Source organism: Eurosta solidaginis, chromosome 3 (assembly GCF_040869045.1).
Source record: "Eurosta solidaginis isolate ZX-2024a chromosome 3, ASM4086904v1, whole genome shotgun sequence".
In the NCBI taxonomy this organism is placed as follows: Eukaryota; Metazoa; Arthropoda; class Insecta; order Diptera; family Tephritidae; genus Eurosta; species Eurosta solidaginis.
In genome coordinates this window covers 176,697,801-176,720,605 of record NC_090321.1, presented here as the reverse complement: position 1 = coordinate 176,720,605, position 22,805 = coordinate 176,697,801, and the positions used below count along the sequence as shown (strand labels likewise).

Genomic DNA, 22,805 nt, shown 5'->3' with positions numbered 1-22,805 from the left:
TTTATCGAGAGGTGTGAGCATAGGAAGGCAATCGGATTTTCAATGAATAGTTGGTTCAATTGTTTAACAAAATCGATATTTAGTTGCAAGGAATAATCAAGGCGTATTGATACGGAAGTAAATTCGTCATCCAGATGCTGGGTCATTATAGAAGAATTACGGCATACCCAATTTTAAATCTCGGATTATTAAATTTTAAACTAAGGTTAACATAGTTAAAGAATTAATGTCAACAGCTGAAGCATGATAAGCCTATTAGTATGTAAATACATACGAACTTCAAACGTAAATTATGAGTAAAAAGAGTACTTAAATGTTTTTGAGAAACGTAAGAAGCGTTAATAAGCTTAAAATCTATAGCACCTGCGTTGTTCGCATATATACGGATATGCATACATACATGAAATTACATACATAAAAGTGAATATGTTCATAGACATGCAAACCTTATTATACATAATAGTAAAAGTAGGCAATTTAAAAACAGTTTCTGAAACTTCCAAACACAGCAACTATATACAATCAAAATAAATTAGTCATATATGTTCAGACACATTTTCTTAAAGGCGAATAAAATAAGATAAAATAACATAAAACAAAATTAAATTAAATCAAAAGGAAATAAAATGAAATTAAATTAAATAAAACTAAGATAATATAACATACCACAAATTACAATAAAATTAAACCAAATATACCCAAAAATCACAGAATCGATAGTAAAACACAATATAATGGGATAACTAAGACTATAAATAACAATAATAAAACCTTTATATCTTGGCTTACCAATTATCTGTTGGTTATCTACGTATTAAACTATTTTTACATTTTCACCCTGTTCTCTGTCACGGTTCTGACTATTAATGTAAACTACTTTTGCTAAATTGTTGTGTTAGGAAGAATTTAATAAATACAAAACACAAATACCAATCAAAGGTAGATTACACTAAAATACCATAAGATAGCTTAATATTCCTCCTAATTGATTATTGCTAGGAATTAAGTCGTACCCTAAGTTTTGTAACCTTGGATTTTTATATAATGAGTTGTAAATAAAATATAGTAATAATGGGAATGCTGACTTCCTTATTCATTTAGAAGGCATAGGGTAATACAGGTAAGGGGCCACCGAAATTTTAGGTGCGACGGTGGCCATGGTTTTGAGGGTGGGAATAGCACCGGGCGTCGCAACAACATCCGCGGCGCCCCTATATATATTCGGCCTTTCCCTTCCTTTCTATTTTCAGCTTTTTTTTATTTGTATTTTAAATTTTAGCAGTTAGAAACCGGTAATTTCCGGTTCGGTTAGTTTCGTCTTCTTTTGCGTTAGATTGTTTTTTTTTGAATTTCCCTTTTTTTAATTTCAAATTTTGAATGTTTAACGGTCTGTCCGTGGCATCCGGTTCTGCCGGATGTCGTTGTAGTTTGAATTTATAAGCGTTTTGAGTCGGCTCTGCGCTTCTGTCAGTTTTTTTGAATTTGACAGCTGTTAGTTTTGAAAGGCATGATATGATTTTTTTTTGTTATGGCGCACGAACAGTAAGGTTGGCCAGGACCCCACCCAGCCGACATGACTAGCCACTGTGCACCACCAGATCATGCCGACTGCCTTCCTTACTGCTCCATCAAAGATGCGAAACCATAACAAATCCTTTGATCTTCTGCGTGCACTTCCATTTGAAGATACGCTTTCGTGAGGTTGATTTTCGTGAATTTCTCACCACCAGACATTTGTGAAAACAATTCTTCGATAGACGGCAATGGATGTTCGTCGATGAGAATGAAAGGGTTTATGGTGATCTTATAATCGCCGCAAATTCTAACTTTGTCGTTACTTTTAGGTACTGGAACAATTGGTGTTGCCCATTCGCTGGTGTCAACTTTTTTTAATACGCCATTTTGTACCAAGTCGTCAATTTCTTTTTCGATTCGTGCTCGCATTGAGAACGCTGGTCGCCTTGCTTTCTTGAAAATTGGTGTTACGGTTAGCTTGCCCATTGATGTTGTGTCGACCACTCGTGGATACTTGTGCCTCAATGTTTCTAAAAATATTTTGGCATCGATTTTCGCGAGTGTAGGCTCGCCACGAAAAACTTTGTTCCAGTCCAACGGCAATAGGTTTAGCCACTCACGCCCCAATAATGGATGGCGTTTTGATTCGACAATGTATAATCGTAGCTCATACGTTTTCCCCTTAGAAGCGACTTTGACATACACGAAACCGAATACTTTCATATTATTTCCAGTGTAGCTGACCAGGTCTATGTCCGGTTCGTGTAGTTGTTGTTCTTCAATGCGTCCAATTTGCTGATTGTAATCGAGTTTTCTCATAATTGCGACCGGTGCGCCGCTGTCAATTTCAAAATCTATAAAGAAAGAGTTTACTTGCATTGTAATCCAAAATTATTTCCGTGGTGTGTGCTTAGCTTTGTTTCCAATGATATGGCAGATCTCCTCCACTTCACGATGCTCAGCGTAGTTAGCCTCCGTTTGGTCCTTCTGCTTCCGCTTCGTTTTGATGCAAACTTTTTTTTGTGTGTCCGGATATGCGACATTCCGTACAGTATAAATTTTTTTCTGTACATTGTCGCGAAATATGCGCCACAACGATAACAGCTTTTTTTGATTCTTTTCCTAAGTTTTTTATTTTATTGGTATTCTTCGACCGTTGCACGTTTTGTTTTTTCCTTGAGTGATACTTGCCCAACATCTTTGAGGTTATGTGTCATTTCGGCATTATTTTTTCAGACAGTTCCATTGCACGTGCTGTCTTTAATGTGTTTTCGAGTGTTAAATCCGTTTTTTCTAGCAACCGATTTCGCATAACTTTGCTTTTCAACCCGAAAACTATTTGATTTCTTAAGGCTGTCTCGAGAAATGAACCGAAATTGCAATTCGTAGCTATTTTCTTCAGTTCAATCAAAAATTCGTCCACCGACTGATGGTCATGTTGCCGGCTTAGGTGGAAACGATAATTTTCCACGATTTCTAGCGACTTTGGCTCAAATATTTCAGGCAGCGTTTTACAAATTTCGTCGTATTTTTTTCTTTTCAGGTTCGGCCGGCGCTAACTTGTCGTACAATGTATTGTACGTTGCATAGCCGATGTGATGTAGCAGCAAATGAACTTTTTTGTTTTCCTGCGTTTCATTTATAGCAAACGCGCTTTCTAAGCGTTTTTGCCAACTAATCCATTGTATTTTTTTCCTTGTCAAATTCCTCGAGTTGTCACCATTTATAGGACTTTGCTGTGATTGAGTCATTTTAATTTTGTATAATGATTGAGGACATAATTTTTGATTTGTCCGAGTAGCGGTGGTTAGACAAAAATGGACAACAGTTGGATATATCCACGTGTAATTCTACCGTCCTCGTCGCCACTTTGTTGTAATGCTGTAGAATCACTTACTTTATTTCAATAAAGTAAGGTAAGCAAGGTAATTGAAAACTTAGTATCTTGAAGAAGAAGCACAAGAAATATTTTAACTCGAAGACAGAAGGAAGCAAATGCTAAAGATATTTGATTTCGGAAGAAATGTTTTGTATAAAATTATTCCCGTAGGTGCTAGAAGAACCCCTGAGGCCTGAGATCAAAACTCACACTTACTGAATCTAGGCTCTGATATGAAGTTTAAACGTTAAGGGAAAAAGTAAGCATCTATAAAAATAGCACTTAATAATTAAGATTTAAATTTATAAGAAAATGAAATATGTAAAAAATAATGTTTTTAGTTTGAAGTAAGCCGTTACTATTTTTTAAAATGTATGCTTATTATTAAATTGAGTAAAATATATATATTTATTAAGTAGTTCAATTTAACATCTAAATTTTGTAGATTAGGCCCTATTAAAAATTAACATTAATAGTTTGTTTAGTTTGGCCTTCATTGGCATGTTCTTAAAGTAGGTTTATATTTAAAGATTATTTTCGGCTATCAATATAATTAATTTTTTGTATACTCTATGGTTCCTTTCAACAGTACCAACAGTTCCGTGGTGATAAGCTGTTGAGAAATCATGATTAATTTTTAAAAGTTGTGTTAATTCCGATAATAATTCATTTTTGTATTCCGTACCTAAATCGGATCTAATGGCTTTCATTGTACCATATGTTAATATAAAGGTTTCAAAAATAGTACATCCCTACAAGACAGGTACCCGTTACCTAATCGATTACTTAATCGTTACCAATAACTGGGTCACCAATTATCGTCTAACGCCCCGATTCTAGTGTGGTAACAACATTCTTTACCACGGTAACGAAATCATGTGGAAACTTTTACACCCTTTTGGTATTCTATCCGCGAAAGTAGCCGGATAATTTTTTACCCACAAAAGTAGGTGGTTACATCGAAATAACCAAACAACAGCTGTTGTTTAGAAAAAGGCAAAACTGAAAAATAAAGAATTGTAAGCGCAAATAAGTAAAGATAATAGTAAAATAGTGTTGCCTCTTGCTATATATTATATATTTGTTTACATTATGTACTTTCACAGAATAAATTACAATATAACTACGTAAAATCTTATGCATGTATGTACATATATACACATCGTTTCGTTTATTTGTTAACCTCGTATCTACGAGTGACACATTTTCGGTAAAGCCATGGCGGAACCATACAAGGTGACTGCATGGTGACATACCTACAAACATAAATAAAAATTCCATGTACTTTGTTTTTGTAAATTCGATGGACGAATGTCAAAATCTAACTGCGCCGGAAGTTGATGTATCAAATCAAATAAAAAAGTTTATATTCAGCTGTCGCATGCTCCCATTTTGTATCGTTCCGCCATGGATAAAGCGAAGAAAACCAACTTTTAAATTTCGCCACAGACATTGGTGAGTTTTTCGATGATGACAGCGTTACCACTTTGGCCAGAATCGCGAATAAAAGAACTGGAAACGATTTTCGGTTACATAATGTTCTGGGGACTATTTTACCGGTAACGCTCAGAATCGGCCCGTTAATGACTTTTACATTGCTGTCGTGAAAAAGGTAACGCATGCGCTCTCTCAAAATAGTGTACGTGTGACTCGCTTTCTCGCTCTTACCTATTGTGTTTTCGACATTCCTTCTCGCTCGATGTTATTTACATTTTTAAGTTACTTCACAGGTTATGTTTTCGTTGTCGCTAACCAAAACATATGCAACAACAACAACACGGCTAACTGGCCTATGGGTTACCCGTATCGGTTACCTTCTGTCAAATCGTTTTTTCCATGAATGGAACGCGTCCTTTTTGTTCAGATAATATTTAATTATAAATAATTCATATATACAACGTTTTTTTACAATTTAAATTATTCCCTTATTACTCTAGTGTACTTTACATATGTGTATATTGATATGTACAAGCTAATTAAGTACAATAACGTCTATTAATAGCTGTGCCCTCTCTGAAACTTTCGAAGCTCAGTGATGACGCCCAATTTTTCCTGCGCTGGTGGTGTTGGTCAACATCAGTTTGCAGAGCCATATGAGTTTTGTAGGGATAATACCGGAAGCCCCAATTCGTGCTATCAAAGTCGATTTATACATAGGTGATATTGATCCTTTGGTCTTGACCCTTTCCCATAGTATGCTTGTTAGCGCCTTATCTGTGGTACTAAAAAGGCGGGGGGTAGTTGTCGCAGTTTTCTTATAATTTGAGCAAATTTATGTTCTTCCTTCAGCTACAGCTGGCATATTTGGAATATTGCTATGCGCACATCGTCAAAATCTAATTACCTAGAATGAGAAAGAAACTAATATCAGTAATGATAGATTAAAGTTTTTAATATATTTAACCCGGAAAGTGTTCTATAAATAGGGCTCCACAATTAGCTCTTTTCTGAGAGGCCAAAGGCACAAGGGACTCAAGGAGATTTCAGATAACGCGAATCAGGGGTACCCGAAGATACTTCGCTGTTGCATTCATAGAGAACACAACATAACAAGGGTTTATTGATTGATGTTACGAAGGAAATTAGACGTGCTACAAAAACAAACAAATGCAGATGACTGTTTAATTCAACAACAACAACAGCAACAACAACAACAACAACTGTTTAATTCATTATCCGAAGTTCTTGTATGGACGTGCAGTATGAAAAGTGCAAAGTACTGCTAAAACTGATTTCCCCGAGTAATCCGGGAACGAATGGATGTGACTACGCCTATCCTTATTTAGCAGCAGGGTCTAGAACCAGTTCCCTGTTAGACAGGAAAGTAAATGTTTGGTTATCTCCAAGCTGATCATATGCTATTACAGAATATACTCGTTTGCTGCATCCGACCAGTACATCCAACTTTCCCAGATTTTCTGGGCTCAGCAAGGGTATCCTCCTGAATGGTGCATTTGTTGCACGCTGCTTCCTGGCCGCTCACCCAACAACACAAGACACGACGGAACTTTCCTTGGGACACCTAAGGTCACTAACGCTTCTCATGCCTCCAGCGGGTTAGGGGGTTTAGAGTATACCCGCGGTAGGCATGCCTGCGTAAGAGGCGATTAAAATACCAAATTGGTTCAGGGGGCTGTGTAGCGCAACCCGTTCAATGGGTTGCCAGCGCAATATATAGCTTCTCCAACCCAATTGTGAACCTCACCTACCCGTGGCGAATCCTGTTCTTTAACAGCCGAGGCTCTGGCGACCCCATGTTCCTTATGGATCTACATTTGCAGGCGCTTAGTTAGCTGACATCGCTTACTTAAACGGTTGATTCTAAAGTAAAAACCAAAACAAAATATAGATTAGGTTGAACTGGCGGGTTCATGGCGACCTCAAATAGACTGAATGAGTCCGTAGTGTTACCAGAAGTTTGTTTTAACGACCAAGCTAAAAACCCTATCAACAACCAGGACATGTTTTAAAATAACCTCGTCCTCTTGACAAATACCAGAAGCTTCCTAGAACTTAAGCCACTTGCTGCTTCTAGATCTGACAGCTGTCACCTGGAGTCTTAGCCTGGCAAGCGCAGGGCACGAGCACAGAACGTAATCGATCGTTTCCTCCTCCAACCCGCACTTCCTACATCTGCTATCACTAACCAAGCCTAATTTAAAGGCATGTGACGCCAGAAGGCAGTGTCCAGTAAGAATACCCGTCATGAGTCTACAGTCTACAGTTTAATGATAATGAAAATATAAGAATCAGTGTTTATGAATAACATATTTTAATTAATCTCTTACAACAACGTGATCGGTGGCTAAATCGCCATGTAGATAGTGTGGTGTTCCACCTTGTATAAACGTAGGTACTGTATGTGCTCAACCGTGCAAATGGACATAAGCAGTAACATTATTCACATAAAAATAGCTTGGTATTTGTGCAGGTATCAATATAGCATACATTGGTCCAGTTCGGTGTTCACCAGCCACTGGTACAAACACTTTTGAATGCATAGCTATATATAGCATATAGATTGGATGTCCAGCAGTGCTCCGGTTGTGCCAAAATGTAATGGGCTGCTCAGTCTCTTGGTACGGCTGTATAGGTATGGGCGGGTGCAATGTATTACTAGTCTGCTCAAGATCGTATGGTACATAGATGGCTCGAAGACGCCAGAGGGGATTGGAGCCAGAGTTTTCGGACCCAGAGCCAAAATATCAGTAATCAAGTATCAGTAATGAGCAGGCGGACTCAGTGGTTAAGTTATTGCGTCCCTCCCACAAATTGTCATCCTCCCAGCAGATCCTTGCTGCGGGTCTGCGCCATACTCTCCTCTTCCGGGAAGGTATCGACCCCAATCCGGGTCCTTCTCCTGACCCCGGTCCTGAGAAATGAGTTTGCTGCGTTTGCTGGAAAAGAATCTTTTTAGGACGGTCATATATATCAGGGCCTGAAATATTTCAATGAACTTCCTAATCACATAAAATGTAGTAATAACTTCAATACTTTTAAAAAAAAGTTTATTGGAGCATTGTAAAACCCTTCTAATAAGATAAAGTTTTTCTCCTCTTATTTTTTACATGATATAATGAATGGTAATATTGGAAGCAGCAAAATACAATGCATCCGGCCCTAAGGAAAAGAAAATCGGTCGCCACCTGTAACTGCAGACATTTCCAACAACTAATTTCGCTGGAATTCGGTATTTCCAGCTGGTATTTACTGTTGCTGATCGGAATCACTCGCATTCCGACAGCATTAATATAACAATAAAATTATATAATGTGTAACAAAAATAACGAAAATAAGGCCAAATAAAAGTTGGAGCAGGGGGGATTGGAAACATGTCCTTTTCAACCTCCCATTATATGTTGAGCTGTTCTAATCGGAATCTTCATGCATTCCGACAGCGTCTTTACTAAACAAAGTTGAGGGGTGATTGGATACACGTTATTATCAATTTCCAACATCCAAAGACATGTTTAGATGTGTTGATCGGAGACGAATACATTCCGACAACTTAAAATACACATATAATTGAAAAATATAAGTTCCAAATTTTGTTGCCTTAAGCTGGGAGCAGTGGAGGATTGGAAACGCGTCCTTTCCAACCTTCCTAAAATGAGTGGCTCCCAGACTCGTCCCTTTGTCACGCTAGTAAATATGCTGATCGGAATCACATGGCATTCCAACAGCATATTCAATAGAAATAAGTGATTATAAAAATGAATTGTACTTAGTAGTTTAAGTTTTAGGCCTAAACAGCCGTAATAATAAATAAATTAAATTAAAAAAAAAAAACTGTAGTCAGTGTTTCACGTGCAAGGGATGGATGCATCGGACAGGTTGCTCTGGGCTAGATTCCAAAATCCAGCGTCCTCGTAACTTTTATAAATCTTTTGTGGCTCTTGTTGTTCACGGCCTCATTACATTATGAGGAAACACGGCACCTGAGAACACAGCCGTATGAAGCTTAAAAACACAAGCATGTCTTCAGTGAACTCCACAAACAGGCGTCGGACCTCTATGCCGGTGATTCCTGTACTCAAAGAACAAAACTAGCAGAGGAGGAACGCACTCTCCCTAGGGAAACGAGAGTAGTCACTCTAGCTCAACTTCGAGCTGGATAATGTAACAGGTTAAACTCTTACCTATCCAGAATCAACCCCGACATACAAAACATTGTCCTGCTTGTAATGTGTCCCCACATGACACCAACCATCTCTTTAACTGTATTGTGGAACAAACGCCTCTAACACTCCTCTCATTATGGTCCACCCCTGTTGAAACAGAAAGTTTCTTTGGACTCCCGTTAGAGGACATTGATGACAATTTGTGATCGGTCGCACCTATTAGATGGGGCGAAGCACTGCTACAACAACAACAGCAGGCGAACAACACGAAAAGAGAGGCAGCAACTGCATGACCCATCGATCTCGAGCCGTTCCTGCCAGTTGGCCCACAGGGGCATTTATTAGCAGAAGGGTGGGAAAAGAGAGAACACTGGCGCAATATGCCAGGCCTGAGTCAATCTAAGTTACTGTTAGGGGGTTACAGCACAACTCGATATAGGGTATTAATAGGCCTCTCAAAAAGATAACCTAAGAACCCTAACGGCTATTCTTACAAGACACTGTAGGCTGAACAGTCACATGCAAAAGCTGGGTATAATATCGAACAACACATACCGATTTTGTGATGGATCAGCAGACGGTGGACCATATCCTTCTAGATTGCGGCGCAATTTCAAGACGTAGGGCTAAGTTTATGGGCTCACCATGGCCAGAGCATTCCCACATTTAATCCCTCAAGCTAAGAACACTGCTGGGGTTCATCAAGGAAGTCGGCTAGGATGAGGTGCTGTGAAGGAGATGTGCAAGTCACTGTGCAATCCTCAATAAATTATCTATCTATCTACGTTCCGGTAACAAGCACCATTGTGGTACTAGCCCCACCATCTCGGGAACTATTGATATGACTACATTAAACCTTCTAGGGATTGAATATTAATAATGCCGGAAATGCGAAAGTCTGCTAAAATGTACCATTCTCCATGGAATGCTCGATATATAACTTTCCACGTTTTGAAACAGTGATGAAAAGAGCAAAATTTACTAAAATTTTAACTAGCTGTGGGTAGTAAGGTGTTGATGTCCTCTCTTAACGCAATGTAATGACAACTGCGATGCAGGGAAAATGACAAAACTCTTGCAAGTCTACTGATAATAATTAATTTTTCCTCCCTTCTATGCAGTTCTATGCATACATATGTGTTTTTCTCCCAGACGCTAATTAAAAAAATTAATTGGTTTTCACATGAACTTCGAACTCTGTCGTATTTGCATTCTTCAGTTGATTATCAACAAAAGCATGACAAATTATCACTAAAAAATTCATACATGTTCCTTATATATTTAATATGGTAGCCAATTTACTTACCCTTTCTGGTGCGATGATTCCTGGACAATCGGGCCTGACTAGACACGATTTTTTTTTTGCCTTAAGAGAGCGTGCTTAACGCGAACCATATCATGTTATGGCACACCTTTGGTGATGCAAAAAATCAAAGACATTTCTGCTTCTAATACTTCTAGGATAGCAGCAGCAGCTCCCGCTGGCGCCACATAAATACCAGTTGCATGCCGATCAGTTGCCTTTTTTGCTCCGGCTACCTATTCAATTTTAATTCACATTACATTATCTACTATTGCAATTTTAATCACTACAAATCAATATAAATTACCGAAGCAAATACTGGCAAACCAAGATGCGTAGTTCCACCCTTTTTTAGGGAAATACATCCAACCAGTTTGGTACCGTATTCCAAAGCATGTTGCTTGTAAAGTACCTTGTATCCTTGGCAAATGACACGTGAATCTGCATTTAATTGTAGATTTCCTCTGATTTTGGCATATTCTGAGCTGAATCGCAACCCGGCGGAGATGCTATCTATTAGAATAATATAACATTTTTTTATTATTTAAAAATGCACATATGTACGTATTGTAAGGAATTTGCTTGCAAATCCTCTTATTTGCAATCCTCTGCTAAGTTCGAATCACTAAACTGTTGAATAAATAACTCCAATTTGTAATAATGCAAAATGGCCTTTATTAAAGTACTTCACAAACTGTGCAACGAATAGCTTGCTTAATAACCACACTGATTGATAGCTCAATGAAACTCTACTATTCAAAATAACACTGCTATTGCTCGCTAGATATCGTCTTAATCAAACTGCTTGACAACTCAAATCAAACTGAATTACATTTTACTCGCTTGTGCCGCTTTTATAGTTTACGCTGCATACATCTAGGCTCTTCTATTTCCAGAACTTACCAACTATTTCGAGTGTTTATAGTTCTCATATAGTTTCTACTTGTTTACAATTTTCTACTTTTCAGCGTCTCTCAGATGTATGTGAGTTTGTAGTTTACAGTCTCTCGCACACACATAGGCGTATAAGTAAATGCATCTGTGTGTGACATCGCTCGGCTGCCTTATATATGTGTATACATGATTTGATTATTGACGTAAACATCGCTTAGCATCGCCTTAGTGATGGTATAGCTTAGGGATGCTAATATCCGTGACACTGCCCTCCACCTAAGTCTGATCGTCCCGATCAGACAGATCTCTCGATCTAAACGCTGCTAGCATCGCCAAATGTACCACTCTTTTACTCCGTGGTTTCTCAATGCTTTGTATGCGGTAGATGGTATCACTGATCTTCTTCACAACCTTGTACGGGCCTTCCCAACTGCACCGAAATTTGGATGGAACACCTTTCCGCCGGTGAGGGTTGTATAACAGTACCAAATCTCCCGCCAAGAAACCTTTCGAATTATTTTCCTTGTCGTACCTGTGTTTCATCTTACTACTCATTATCCTGGATCGTTCCCTCGCACTCTGTTGCTTGACCAATGAAGAACTACTTCGCAGAGCTTGCGCTGGACGGATTTCCTTTGCATAATCAGTATCGTTCCGACGCTTCACAACAGTAGTGTGCCTTGGCTTGAAACCACCCTTGCATTCTTTCTTCGTTTCAGTACGTCCGTTAGGGCTTTTCAATGCCAGTGTTTCTCTCACAGGTACCTTCGGTTTTGATTTGTTTGGCCCATTTGTTCCATCAACCTTTACCTTTGAATTTCGTGGCCTTCGTCGAGTCTTCTCCACCAGTACCCGATTACTGCTGAACCCTTTTTCCAAACTAAAGTTAAGTGGCACATCTTGGTTCTCATAACACATCACCCTTCTCTGCATATCGATCTTGATGTCATGGTCAACCAAGAAATCCACTCCCAATATAACTTCATCAACAATCTCCGCCACAACAAATTTGTGTAGAACCATGACCTTCCCAATCAATACTTCACATATCACTTCTCCCTGAACTTGGTTATACTCGCCAGTGACCGTACGCAACTTTGCTCCAGGTAACGGTTTTACTCTCCTGTTGACCAAGTCAGATCGGATCAAGGAATGAGATGCGCCCGTATCTACAGTCAGTACTCGTTCTTTGCCATCCACATTCCCTCTGACGGTAAGACTGCTCGATTTTCTACCAATTTGCGACACAGATATCACAGGGCATTCAATAGCTGGATCTAGCTCTCTACCTCTTACTCGCTCTTGCTCATCTCCTCCAGCTTTGCGTTTACGGCCACCCACATTGTTGGAACTATTAAGACCAAGATCGCAATGACGTGCTATGTGACCGGACTTCCCGCATTTGAAGCATTTGATAACTTTTTCACTTCGCTTTTGAGATCCTTTCAGTGCCTCCAATATTGCGTCTACCCACTCTGGCCTTTCTACTTCCACACGGCGTGCTTTGAAAACTGGCTTACACAGAAGCGACGCCGTTTCCTGAATCAGAGCTTGTGACACCGTTTCTGCGAATGTTGGCTTTGGGTTCGCGTATGTGGCTCGCTTCGTTTCGACGTCCCGTATGCCATTTATAAAGCTCTGACTCTTCAATCTTTCCGTGTATTCCACGGGTGCATCCGCATTTGCAAGATGAGCCAATCTTTCAATGTCCGAAGCAAACTCCTGCAAAGTCTCGTTAGCTTTTTGGTAGCGGTTTTGCAATTCTATTTGAAATATCTGTTTCCTGTGTTCGCTTCCGTATCGCCGTTCTACAGCAGCCATCAATGCGTCATAACTGTTCCGTTCGTACTCTGGAATAGTCTGTAAGATTTCGGCAGCTGGTCCTTTCAATGCTACGAAGAGCGCGGCAACTTTATCTTCCACATTCCAGTTGTTCACTGCTGCGGTCTTCTCAAACTGTAGCTTAAAGACCTGGAAAGGAACAGAACCGTCAAAGGATGGTGTTTTTACCTTTGAATTACTCGCTGAAACTGCTGGACGATTTAATTGTAACTGCTCCATACGACCCTTCAAATCATCGACTTCTGCCTGAAATTGAGCGATTTTTGCATCCTGCGCTTCCAGCTTTGATGTTACCCTTGCTTCCTGTGCTTCTAACTGTGAAGACATTTGTGCCACCTATAATGATAAGCGCTCTTCTTGTTCTTCCATCTTTGATGTTATGCGTGTCTCCTGCGATTCCAGTTGGGATGCCATATATGTCTTCTGTTCTTCCATCTTTGATGTTATGCGTGTCTCCTGCGATTCCAGTTGGGATGCCATATATGTCTTCTGTTCTTCCAATTGCGTTTCCATCTTGGATGTAATCTGTGTCGACATTTCTGACATTCGCGTTTCTTGTGCTTCAATTTTCGATGTTACTGTCGACGTTTGTGCAGATATTGCAGCCAATATCACGTTCAAGTCTGTGCTGGTAACCGTTTGCGATGTTTCGTTTTTCTCTTCAATTTTTGTTGTCTCCTCGCCATCAAGATGAAAGACATGCTCTTCCACATCAATTCTTTCTGCTTCCATTGCCTTTCGTAGCCGTGCCTGAAGTTCAAGTTTAACGCCGCTTGCATTCAATCCACGGGTCTCCAACTCCTTCTTTAGTTGCTGGATCTTCAATTCACTGAACTTTGCCATGTCCTTGTTGTCCTTTGGAATTTATTCAACAATTCCTCTTCTGACACCAATTGTAACGAATTTGCTTGCAAATCCTCTTATTTGCAATCCTCTGCTAAGTTCGAATCACTAAACTGTTGAATAAATAACTCCAATTTGTAATAATGCAAAATGGCCTTTATTAAAGTACTTCACAAACTGTGCAACGAATGGCTTGCTTAATAACCACACTGATTGATAGCTCAATGAAACTCTACTATTCAAAATAACACTGCTATTGCTCGCTAGATATCGTCTTAATCAAACTGCTTGACAACTCAAATAAAACTGAATTACATTTTACTCGCTTGTGCCGCTTTTATAGTTTACGCTGCATACATCTAGGTTCTTCTATTTCCAGAACTTACCAACTATTTCGAGTGTTTATAGTTCTCATATAGTTTCTACTTGTTTACAATTTTCTACTTTTCAGCGTCTCTCAGATGTATGTGAGTTTGTAGTTTACAGTCTCTCGCACACACATAGGCGTATAAGTAAATGCATCTGTGTGTGACATCTCTCGGCTGCCTTATATATGTGTATACATGATTTGATTATTGACGTGAACATCGCTAAGCATCGCCTTAGTGATGGTATAGCTTAGGGATGCTAATATCCGTGACAGTATGAATGAAAATCAGAAAGTAAATAATGTTGTTGTTGTTGTAGCGATAAGGACACTCCCCGTTATCGACTTTGTTGGTCCTTTGCCGGATGCAGATCGAGTACGTTCCGGGAACCATTAAAGTACTAGCCCGACCATATCGGGAGCGATTTAGTTGACATGACCTTGTAGGCCATCCCGTCGATTCTATACAACTTAATATGGTAACGATTTAAAAGACGGTGCACCACCTAATTTTTATCAAAAATTATCAAACGTGGAATCAAAAGACGCGCCTCGAGCTCCGTTTTTATTATTTGATGTTTTTAAATTGGTGGTGTACCGTCTTGTAAAACGTTACCCTTAATATTATTTTGGGCGAAGGCCGCCAACGCAAAGATGGTCTCTGCAGCAAAAATTTTTAATTTCCGTCACATGTCACAACTAAAATTAACTTAATGTTATTTTGAGCGAAGGCCGCCAACGCAAAAAGGTGTTCTCTGCAACAAAATTTTTAATTTCCGTCACATGTCACAACTAAAAGCACAAGATATTTTTCGTTGTAAACAAATATATTTTTTTTTGTGTTTCAATGTTTTCCGGAATAATTAATGGACTGTCGTTTCGATGACAGCATGAAACGTCGATGGGTTAGTGGAGAGCGAAAAAAGCTTTGAATGTGTGGGTGAACTGGTTACCTCCGTCTTGTAGGGATGCGATAGTTTTTGCTGATTTATCTGGTACAGCTACTGTTACCAGGTATTTAGAAAAGTCACAAATCATAGTAACAGCGAACTTGTTACCATAGTTTGATTCTGGAAGTGGACCTATTGTATCGATAATTACTATGTCAAATGGTTTACAGGGTGTTGGATTTTCTTTTGTTTTGGGTCTCACTTTATTTAAAAGACATTTATTGCAATTTTTCACAAATTTCGCTATATCACGTGTGATGTGTTTCCAGTAATATTTAGTTCTTAATTTGGCATATAACCTTTTTGTTCCGCAATGACCTCCTAACACTGGATCTTCGTGATAAATTGTCATAAGTTTTTGTTTCTGTTCATTGTCTGTTACGGTCTCTACAGGGTCCGTCAATATTATTTGTAATGATTTAAAAATTTCATTTCCGCGGATTTAAAAATTTGTAATTGTATAATTATTGAAAAATATATCGCTTTTTGGCCATTCTAATTGTTTAATATTGTGATTGCCGGCTGCTTTTTCCAGCCTCGAAAGTAACTCATCTAAATTCGTTATTTCGTTAACAGTCACGAGATTAAGTAAATTATATTTTTTATGTTTTAAATGCCCATAAATTTTTAAATTGGAGATCTCCTTATTTTTATTATATTGTATATTTCTGTGGCAACAAATCATAACAACTTAAGTCGAGTTAAGAAATTATACCAGTTGAAATTTCCTCCAGCGATTTTTTAAAAGAAAACTGCTTCATAAATTAGCCAAAGGTATTAGATTTAATGGTCTAGAAAGCAAATAATATAAAACCGTTAAAGTTCTACAAAACTAAGCTTTTTTGTTACTAAAAACCGTCAGAAGAAATTCTGATTGGTCTAATTTCTTAACTCGACTTAAGTTATTATGATTTGTTGCCACAGATTTGATTTTACTCGCGGTATCTTTTTTGAAAAATCGTATGAAAATTTATCATATACTTGTACTTTATTATCATTAGAAGTCGTATCATTTAAACTTATTTTTTCGTTTTGTAATTCTTGTTTAGTCTGTGATCGCGTTTTAACGGCTAAAACGTGTTTTGTCGAATCTTTAATCGCGTCTATACTTATACGGGAAAGAGCATCAGCCACGACATTCGATTTTCCTTTAATATATTCAATTGTAAAATTGTATTCTGATAAATCTGATTATAGAGAGTTTCGACGAAGGATCTTTCATATTAAATAGATAAACTAATGGTCTGTGGTCTGATTTTACAATGAAATGTGTACCGTAAACATACGGCCGAAAATGTTTTATAGCAAAATGTATTGCTAAAAGTCTAATTCTATGATTGCCTTTTTCTGTTCGGCTTTGTTGAAAGATTTTGATGCAAAGCAAATCGGTAAATCATTATCTCCATGCTTTTGGCTTAATATAGCCCCACAACCACTCTTAGATGCATCTACAGTGATGATAAATTCTTTTGAAAAATCAGGGTATTGTAATAGTTGAGGAGACATTAATGATAATCTTAATTTTTCGAAAGCATTTTCGCAAACATCATCCCAAACAAATTCAATTTGTTTTCGATTTAGACGATTTAAAGGGGCTGCCAGTGACGCAAAGTTAGGTATAAAACGCCTATAATAATTTGCAAATGCAACGAATCGCCTAACAGCGTCTTTGTCTTTAGGCTTATTGTATTTTTTAATTGCGTCTATTTTTGAGTCATCTGGCAGTAGGCCTTTTGAGTTGCATTTATGGCCTAAAAAAGTTACTTCAGAACGAAGGAAATTCCATTTGTTGGGGTTTAATTTTAAATTGAATTTCCTACATGTTTCGAAAACTTTTTCTAAATTTTTGAGGTGATGTGTCTCGCTACATCCGATGACGATAACATCGTCAATGTACATAAAAGCTTGATTTGGCGAAATGCCTGAAAATGCTAATGACATCATACGTGAAAAAGAGTTTGGTGCTATATTTAAACCGAAAGGTAAAACTTTCCAACGAAAAGCTCCTCGATCTGTACTGAAAGATGTAACTTCTCTAGAATTAACATGAAGTGGTATTTGGTGAAAACCAGAAAAAAGATCTAAAGTCGAAAAATATTTGGTCATACGATCAGTTTTTAAAGCGAATACATCGGCATATTTTAAGCATAAATCTAGTAATTGTTTTTGAGCATAACCCGGCATTTGATTTTTCAAAATTTTCGTTAATTCCTCTAAGCGTTTTTGATCTTTTGAAGTTTCATTGATTTTGTAGACATTGTAGTTGGTGATATCTTCCGTTACGATATTGCAATTGTTGACATGTTTTACTTCGTCGGTAACATTTAAAATTTTTAGAACTGGATTATTCGTGTCAACAATGCACTTTGCCGTAAAAACACCACTACAGATTTCTTGCTAGTCTACTAAAACAGGATTATCGCATTTTGGTAATTTAAATAACCGATAAACTTCACATCTCGGAGGAATAACTAAAGAATCGGTACTTGTGCCGTGTAAAATTGGTATATTTGCATTATCTAAGCCGGTATTAATAGTTATGCTATCGCTTGCATAATTAATAATGCATTTATTTAATTTTAAAAAGTCTTTGCCGAGTATTCCGTCTGAAGGTATATTGAAATCGTCGTTAACTACATGTAAGGTATGCGGTATTAAAAATTTATATGCAATTAATTTGGTTTTTAAGGTTCCTAAAGTTGAAATTGTTTCTGCTGTTACGCCTGTTATATTAATAATTTCATTACTATTAAAGTTACAATTTTGAGATAAACTTTTTTAAATTTTGATTAAAGAAATATCTGCTTGAGAATCTACTAGAAAAGTACATGGTTTGTAGGAATCGCTACATTGAAGTTCAATAAAATCTGAATAATTAAGGTTCAAGCAGTAGATGGATTTTAATATTTTTGGAAAGGATTCGTTTAATTGTCTAAATCGTGATCCCCATTCCCCAGCGAACGCTCCTGAGGGTCGTTCACGTTTAAAGCGCGTACATTGGCATTACTTCGCGAATTTGAACGTCTATCATTATTATTAGCATTATTGTTACTACTACTAGGCTGATTGTTTCTATTAGTGCTATATCTGTCATTATTACCTCTATTAGATTTATTGTACCCGTAATTATTATTGTTATAGTTATTTCTATTGTTGTTGTTGAATCTTGCATTTGGATTGTTATACCTATTATTGAAATTATTACCCCTATAATTTCCTCGAAAATTATTTTGCCAATTACCACGAGTACGGAATGCTAGTACTTGTCTTTCTTTTACCTCATTATTACGTTCGACTATCATTTTTGCAACTACGTCTTTTAAATCACTGAAGGTAGTTGAAGCCAGGATGGATTTGACCAATTCTGAACGAGTGTTCAACCTGCACACATTCACTGTTTGCTCTACGGCCATTTCATGTGCCTTGGCTTGTGTCATACCTTCAATAATCAAAGAACGTTCCAATGCGTCGGATAGTTCTTCAACGCGCTTAGCAAAGTCTGAGTAGTTATTATTGATGACATGCAAAGACGCGATTTTACCAGAAACAACTTTCGAGTTGTCGGGTTTTATTCTATTTCTCAAGGCAGTCTTTATGTCATCGACTGAATTTATTACGGTTGGTAGTGCTTCGCGTGCTTTTCCCTCAAGTTTGGATTTCAAAAATGCAATAAAAGTGCTATTTAAATTTTCATCTGAAAAGACTTCAATTAATTTTATTTTGTCGATAAAAGATTCTAATGCCAGTGGATCGCCGCTGTAGTTGTCCCTAATAATTGAGGCGCAACTGGTAATGAACACCTTTTTCTGTTCTGAGGTTGCCATGATTGAAATATTGTTATTCGATTGTAAATCTGAAGAATTATTTGTTGAAGGCAAAGCAGAAGAATTTGAAGTAGAGTGAGAATTGGAAAAGTCAGCTCCTGGCTGAAAATTGGAAGTGCTAGTTAGTAGGTTGTCTGAATTATTAGACGACTTTGCTGAAGGCTGAGTGTTTATAATATTAGTTACTGACTGAAAATTTGAATTATTATTTTCTGCGATATCTGAGTCATTAAATCCTAAAAAATCTTCTTGACGAGGTAGTGAACACCTTCCTTTAGACCTTGATTTATCGCTGGAATTGCCCTCAGAATCGGACATGTGTTTGAAACAGGGTAATTTTATTGAAAATTATTTTAAAAGAAAAAATTTTGTAAATCAGGTAAATATTTTGTAAATCCGAGTATTATTTGAAAATCCGGTTAATATTTGTCGCTTTTGGTATAAATTTTATAAAATGGTAAGTCTGGTTAAGAAAATTATATAATTTGTTTTTTTTTTTTTTTGAAAACAAAGGAACATCCGGTCTGCGGATTTTCTATAAATTATAGGCTAGAGAAATGCCTACCCCCTTCCGTGCCGAACTTAGTCGGACTTACCGACTGTCCCCCACTAGGTTAGCCCCGCTAGCTAACCAATGGACAGGCTGTCCTAAAAAGGACACTTGGTCTGTGGTTTCTCGCCCCCCAGAATGGGCTTTGCAAAAGGAAATAGGCAAGCGTGTTCCGGTTTTCTTTTATTTTGTGAAAAACCGAAACAGGCTGGTATATTTTTTTTCCGTATTGGAAAAAAATATAAAAAAAACCGCACTTGTTTTCACAAGCCCAACCAAAATGTTTCCGAATATACGGCGATGTTTACGACCACATCGCTTTATATTGAAGGTATGAAAAGTATAACGTATATTATATCATGGACGCACCGCTTTCTATCAAAAAAAGTCTATTATATCACGGACGCACCGCTTTTGAAAAAAAATTTCCAAACTGTTTCACGAGAACATATATATCACATTTCTACAGCAAACGAATTGCTTTGTTTAAAGTGCAGTTAATGAAAATATTTTAATTTTTTTCATATTAAATTCACGTGTTTTATGTATACGAAGGCAAAAATTTCATTTTATGGCATTCATATTTAAGAAAAGAGGGGAGCTCAAGATTTTGTGCAAATGGTCATTGAATTTACAAACTGGTGTAGTAGTGTTACACCAAAACGCGAAAAATGTATGTGGCTATGCATTAGCAACATCATGGCAAAAACGCAACATCAAAACCGAAGTAAATGCACAAAACTCTGAACTGCCTAATGTGTTTTAATTAATATATATATATTTTTTTTTTTCTCACAAAATATGTTACATTTCAGTAGTAATATCTCAAAATATTTTTAAAAGACACCAAGGAAACTCTGTGATATATCATAAATTCAGTAAATTCAATTTTGATATATTTAAATTTAAATGTAATTTAAATGTTTATAAGTATTTAATCTGTGCAATGTAAATTGTAAATGTTTACAAAAATTACGAAAACTATTTTCCAACTTTTTCTGACGGAAACTTCTAAAACGTGGAAATGGCACTAATTGAATTAACTACAAAAATGCATTATTTAAAAAAGCATTAGAGAAATATTTGCATAAAACTGTAGAAAAAGCTTTATTTTAGCAAAAAAAATTTTCAAGAGAACGAGAAATTCAATATTAAATTTTTAATATATTTTGATTTTTTCCAAAAGCATTTTGTATTGAGGGTAAATGTACAAATAGGAAAGTTTATCGCTTTGAAAAGCATGCGAAAAATATGTATATAAAAAAATCTTTATTTTAGCAAAATTTTTTTCGCTTACCATTAAAATAAGATATGTTTTTAAAATAGAATACATACTTTACATTCACGTCGCCAGTTGTGTTGGTATGAGATGTGCTGCGTGCTGGTTAAAAATTTGGTCGATGATAGGTCTGGTCTCAAATTATTCGTGGTTCATCTCCCAATTGTTATCTTCACCCATACCTGTTTCTAATTCTAACATAGCTAACGCTGTTGTCCACGCTGTTCACAGTGCGATGATATTTAAACATTTAATTTGCATTCCACATGATGTATTTTATTTGATTCATATTTTTCGCAGGCTAAATTATTTATAATGGGCGTAGTTTGATGCACCCATAATATAACAATAGCGTCGATTTTGCAAAATTTTTTGTAATTGTAATTTTTCAATCAATTCATAATGCGAACGCGTCGGCTTTATAACAAATGTTGTTGTAAGCCGCAAAATGTTTGAAAATGTTTTAGCCGTAAGTAGGAAATTAGCACGTGGCACCCGTCTAATCGTTCCAATTCCTCTCGTGCATTTTCCGGTTTGATGGCATCTGCTAGAGCTGGATTTCGATCCATTTCTTAAAAAAAGATTGATTAAATCGATTATCTTTTTAGACACATTCGATTTTTGGCCTCCAAAGTTTTGACCAAGTATTTATTGAAAAAAACGTTCAGAAAATATGTTTGGTGTAATTTTTATATAAATTTGGCTCTTTTGCTCCGGTCGCCATGTAAAGTGGCATACCGAGGCCACTCGTTTTTGGCAATTAGCCCAACGCACGCCCACACAAACGCACAATAAAAACTATTTTAATTTTTAACTTTAGTTTCTTTTTATTTAGGTTCACTTTTAAGTTTTTTCGTACGATTAATGTCTTTAGGTTTTTATTCTAACAATTTAGTTTTGGTCCTTCTTATTTGTACCAATTACAAATTTAGTTTCACTTTTTCGTTTTTTTCTAATTTGCGCGTCGGCCGGTTTACTTCAAACTCCACTCAATACTGAAAAACTGCTGACGCTTCACAAAGTGCATAACGGGAAAATCGTTTGATGCTATAGCTAGTAACGGGAGATTCAGCCAATGGGGTTGAATCTCCGCGTCATTCCTCTCTAACATTTTAAGTGATGCCAAGTGTTAATATGAGTGTTGCATCTTTTTATTTATTAGAGGGGGAGTTGCCAGACTTAAAAGCAGTAACCCAATTTGACACTACAGGGACGTCCATGTTGTAAATAAGGTCGCCGATGATTTAGTCGGTGATCATGTCAGGTTTCGCGAGGTGAAAAAACTGGAGAGATCAGGGAGGTAGCCGTTTATTTTGTTGCAAAGCTCATCGATCTGTGGGCCTGAGCCTGTGGCCATTATTGTGCAGTCATCGGCGTAGGAAACGATAGTAACTCCTTCTGGTGGCGAAGGTAGCTTTGATATGTAGAAGTTAAACAAAAGTGGGGATAGGACACCACCCTGTGGCACCTCTTGTTTAATTCTTATTGGTTTTGACGTTGCGTTTCTAAATTGCACCGATGCCTGCCGGCCACCCAGATAATTTGCGGTCCACCTTTTAAGACTTGGGGGAAGGGTAGACCCTTCCAGGTCTTGGAGTAACTTGCCATGGTAGACCGTATCAAAAGCTTTTGATAGGTCTAGCTCAACGGGTTGTTGTTGTAGCAATGTTTCGCCCCACCTAATAGCTGCGACCGATCACAAATTGTCATCAATATCCTCTAACGGGAGTCCAAGGAAACTTGCTGTTTCGACAGGTGTAGACCATAATGAAAGGGGTGTTAGAGGCGTTGGTTCCACATTAAAGAGATGGTTGGTGTCATGTGGGGACACATTGCAAGCGGGGAATACACTTTGTATGTCGGGGTTGATTCTGGATATGTAAGAGTTTAACCTGTTACAGTATCCAGAACGAAGTTGAGCCAGAGTGACTCGCGATT

General features: G+C 37.4%; 1 long non-coding RNA gene across 1 annotated transcript; it reads right to left on the bottom strand.

Annotated features, from left to right (window-relative positions):
* Positions 1-5,285: 5,285 nt before the first annotated feature.
* Positions 5,286-21,839, bottom strand: LOC137244669 (uncharacterized). The gene is made up of 4 exons (XR_010951146.1): positions 20,924-21,839; positions 10,626-10,831; positions 10,322-10,554; positions 5,286-5,738 (listed from the first exon to the last, which is right to left on the bottom strand). It is a non-coding gene; the product is annotated as an uncharacterized lncRNA (long non-coding RNA).
* Between the last annotated feature and the right edge of the window lie 966 nt (positions 21,840-22,805).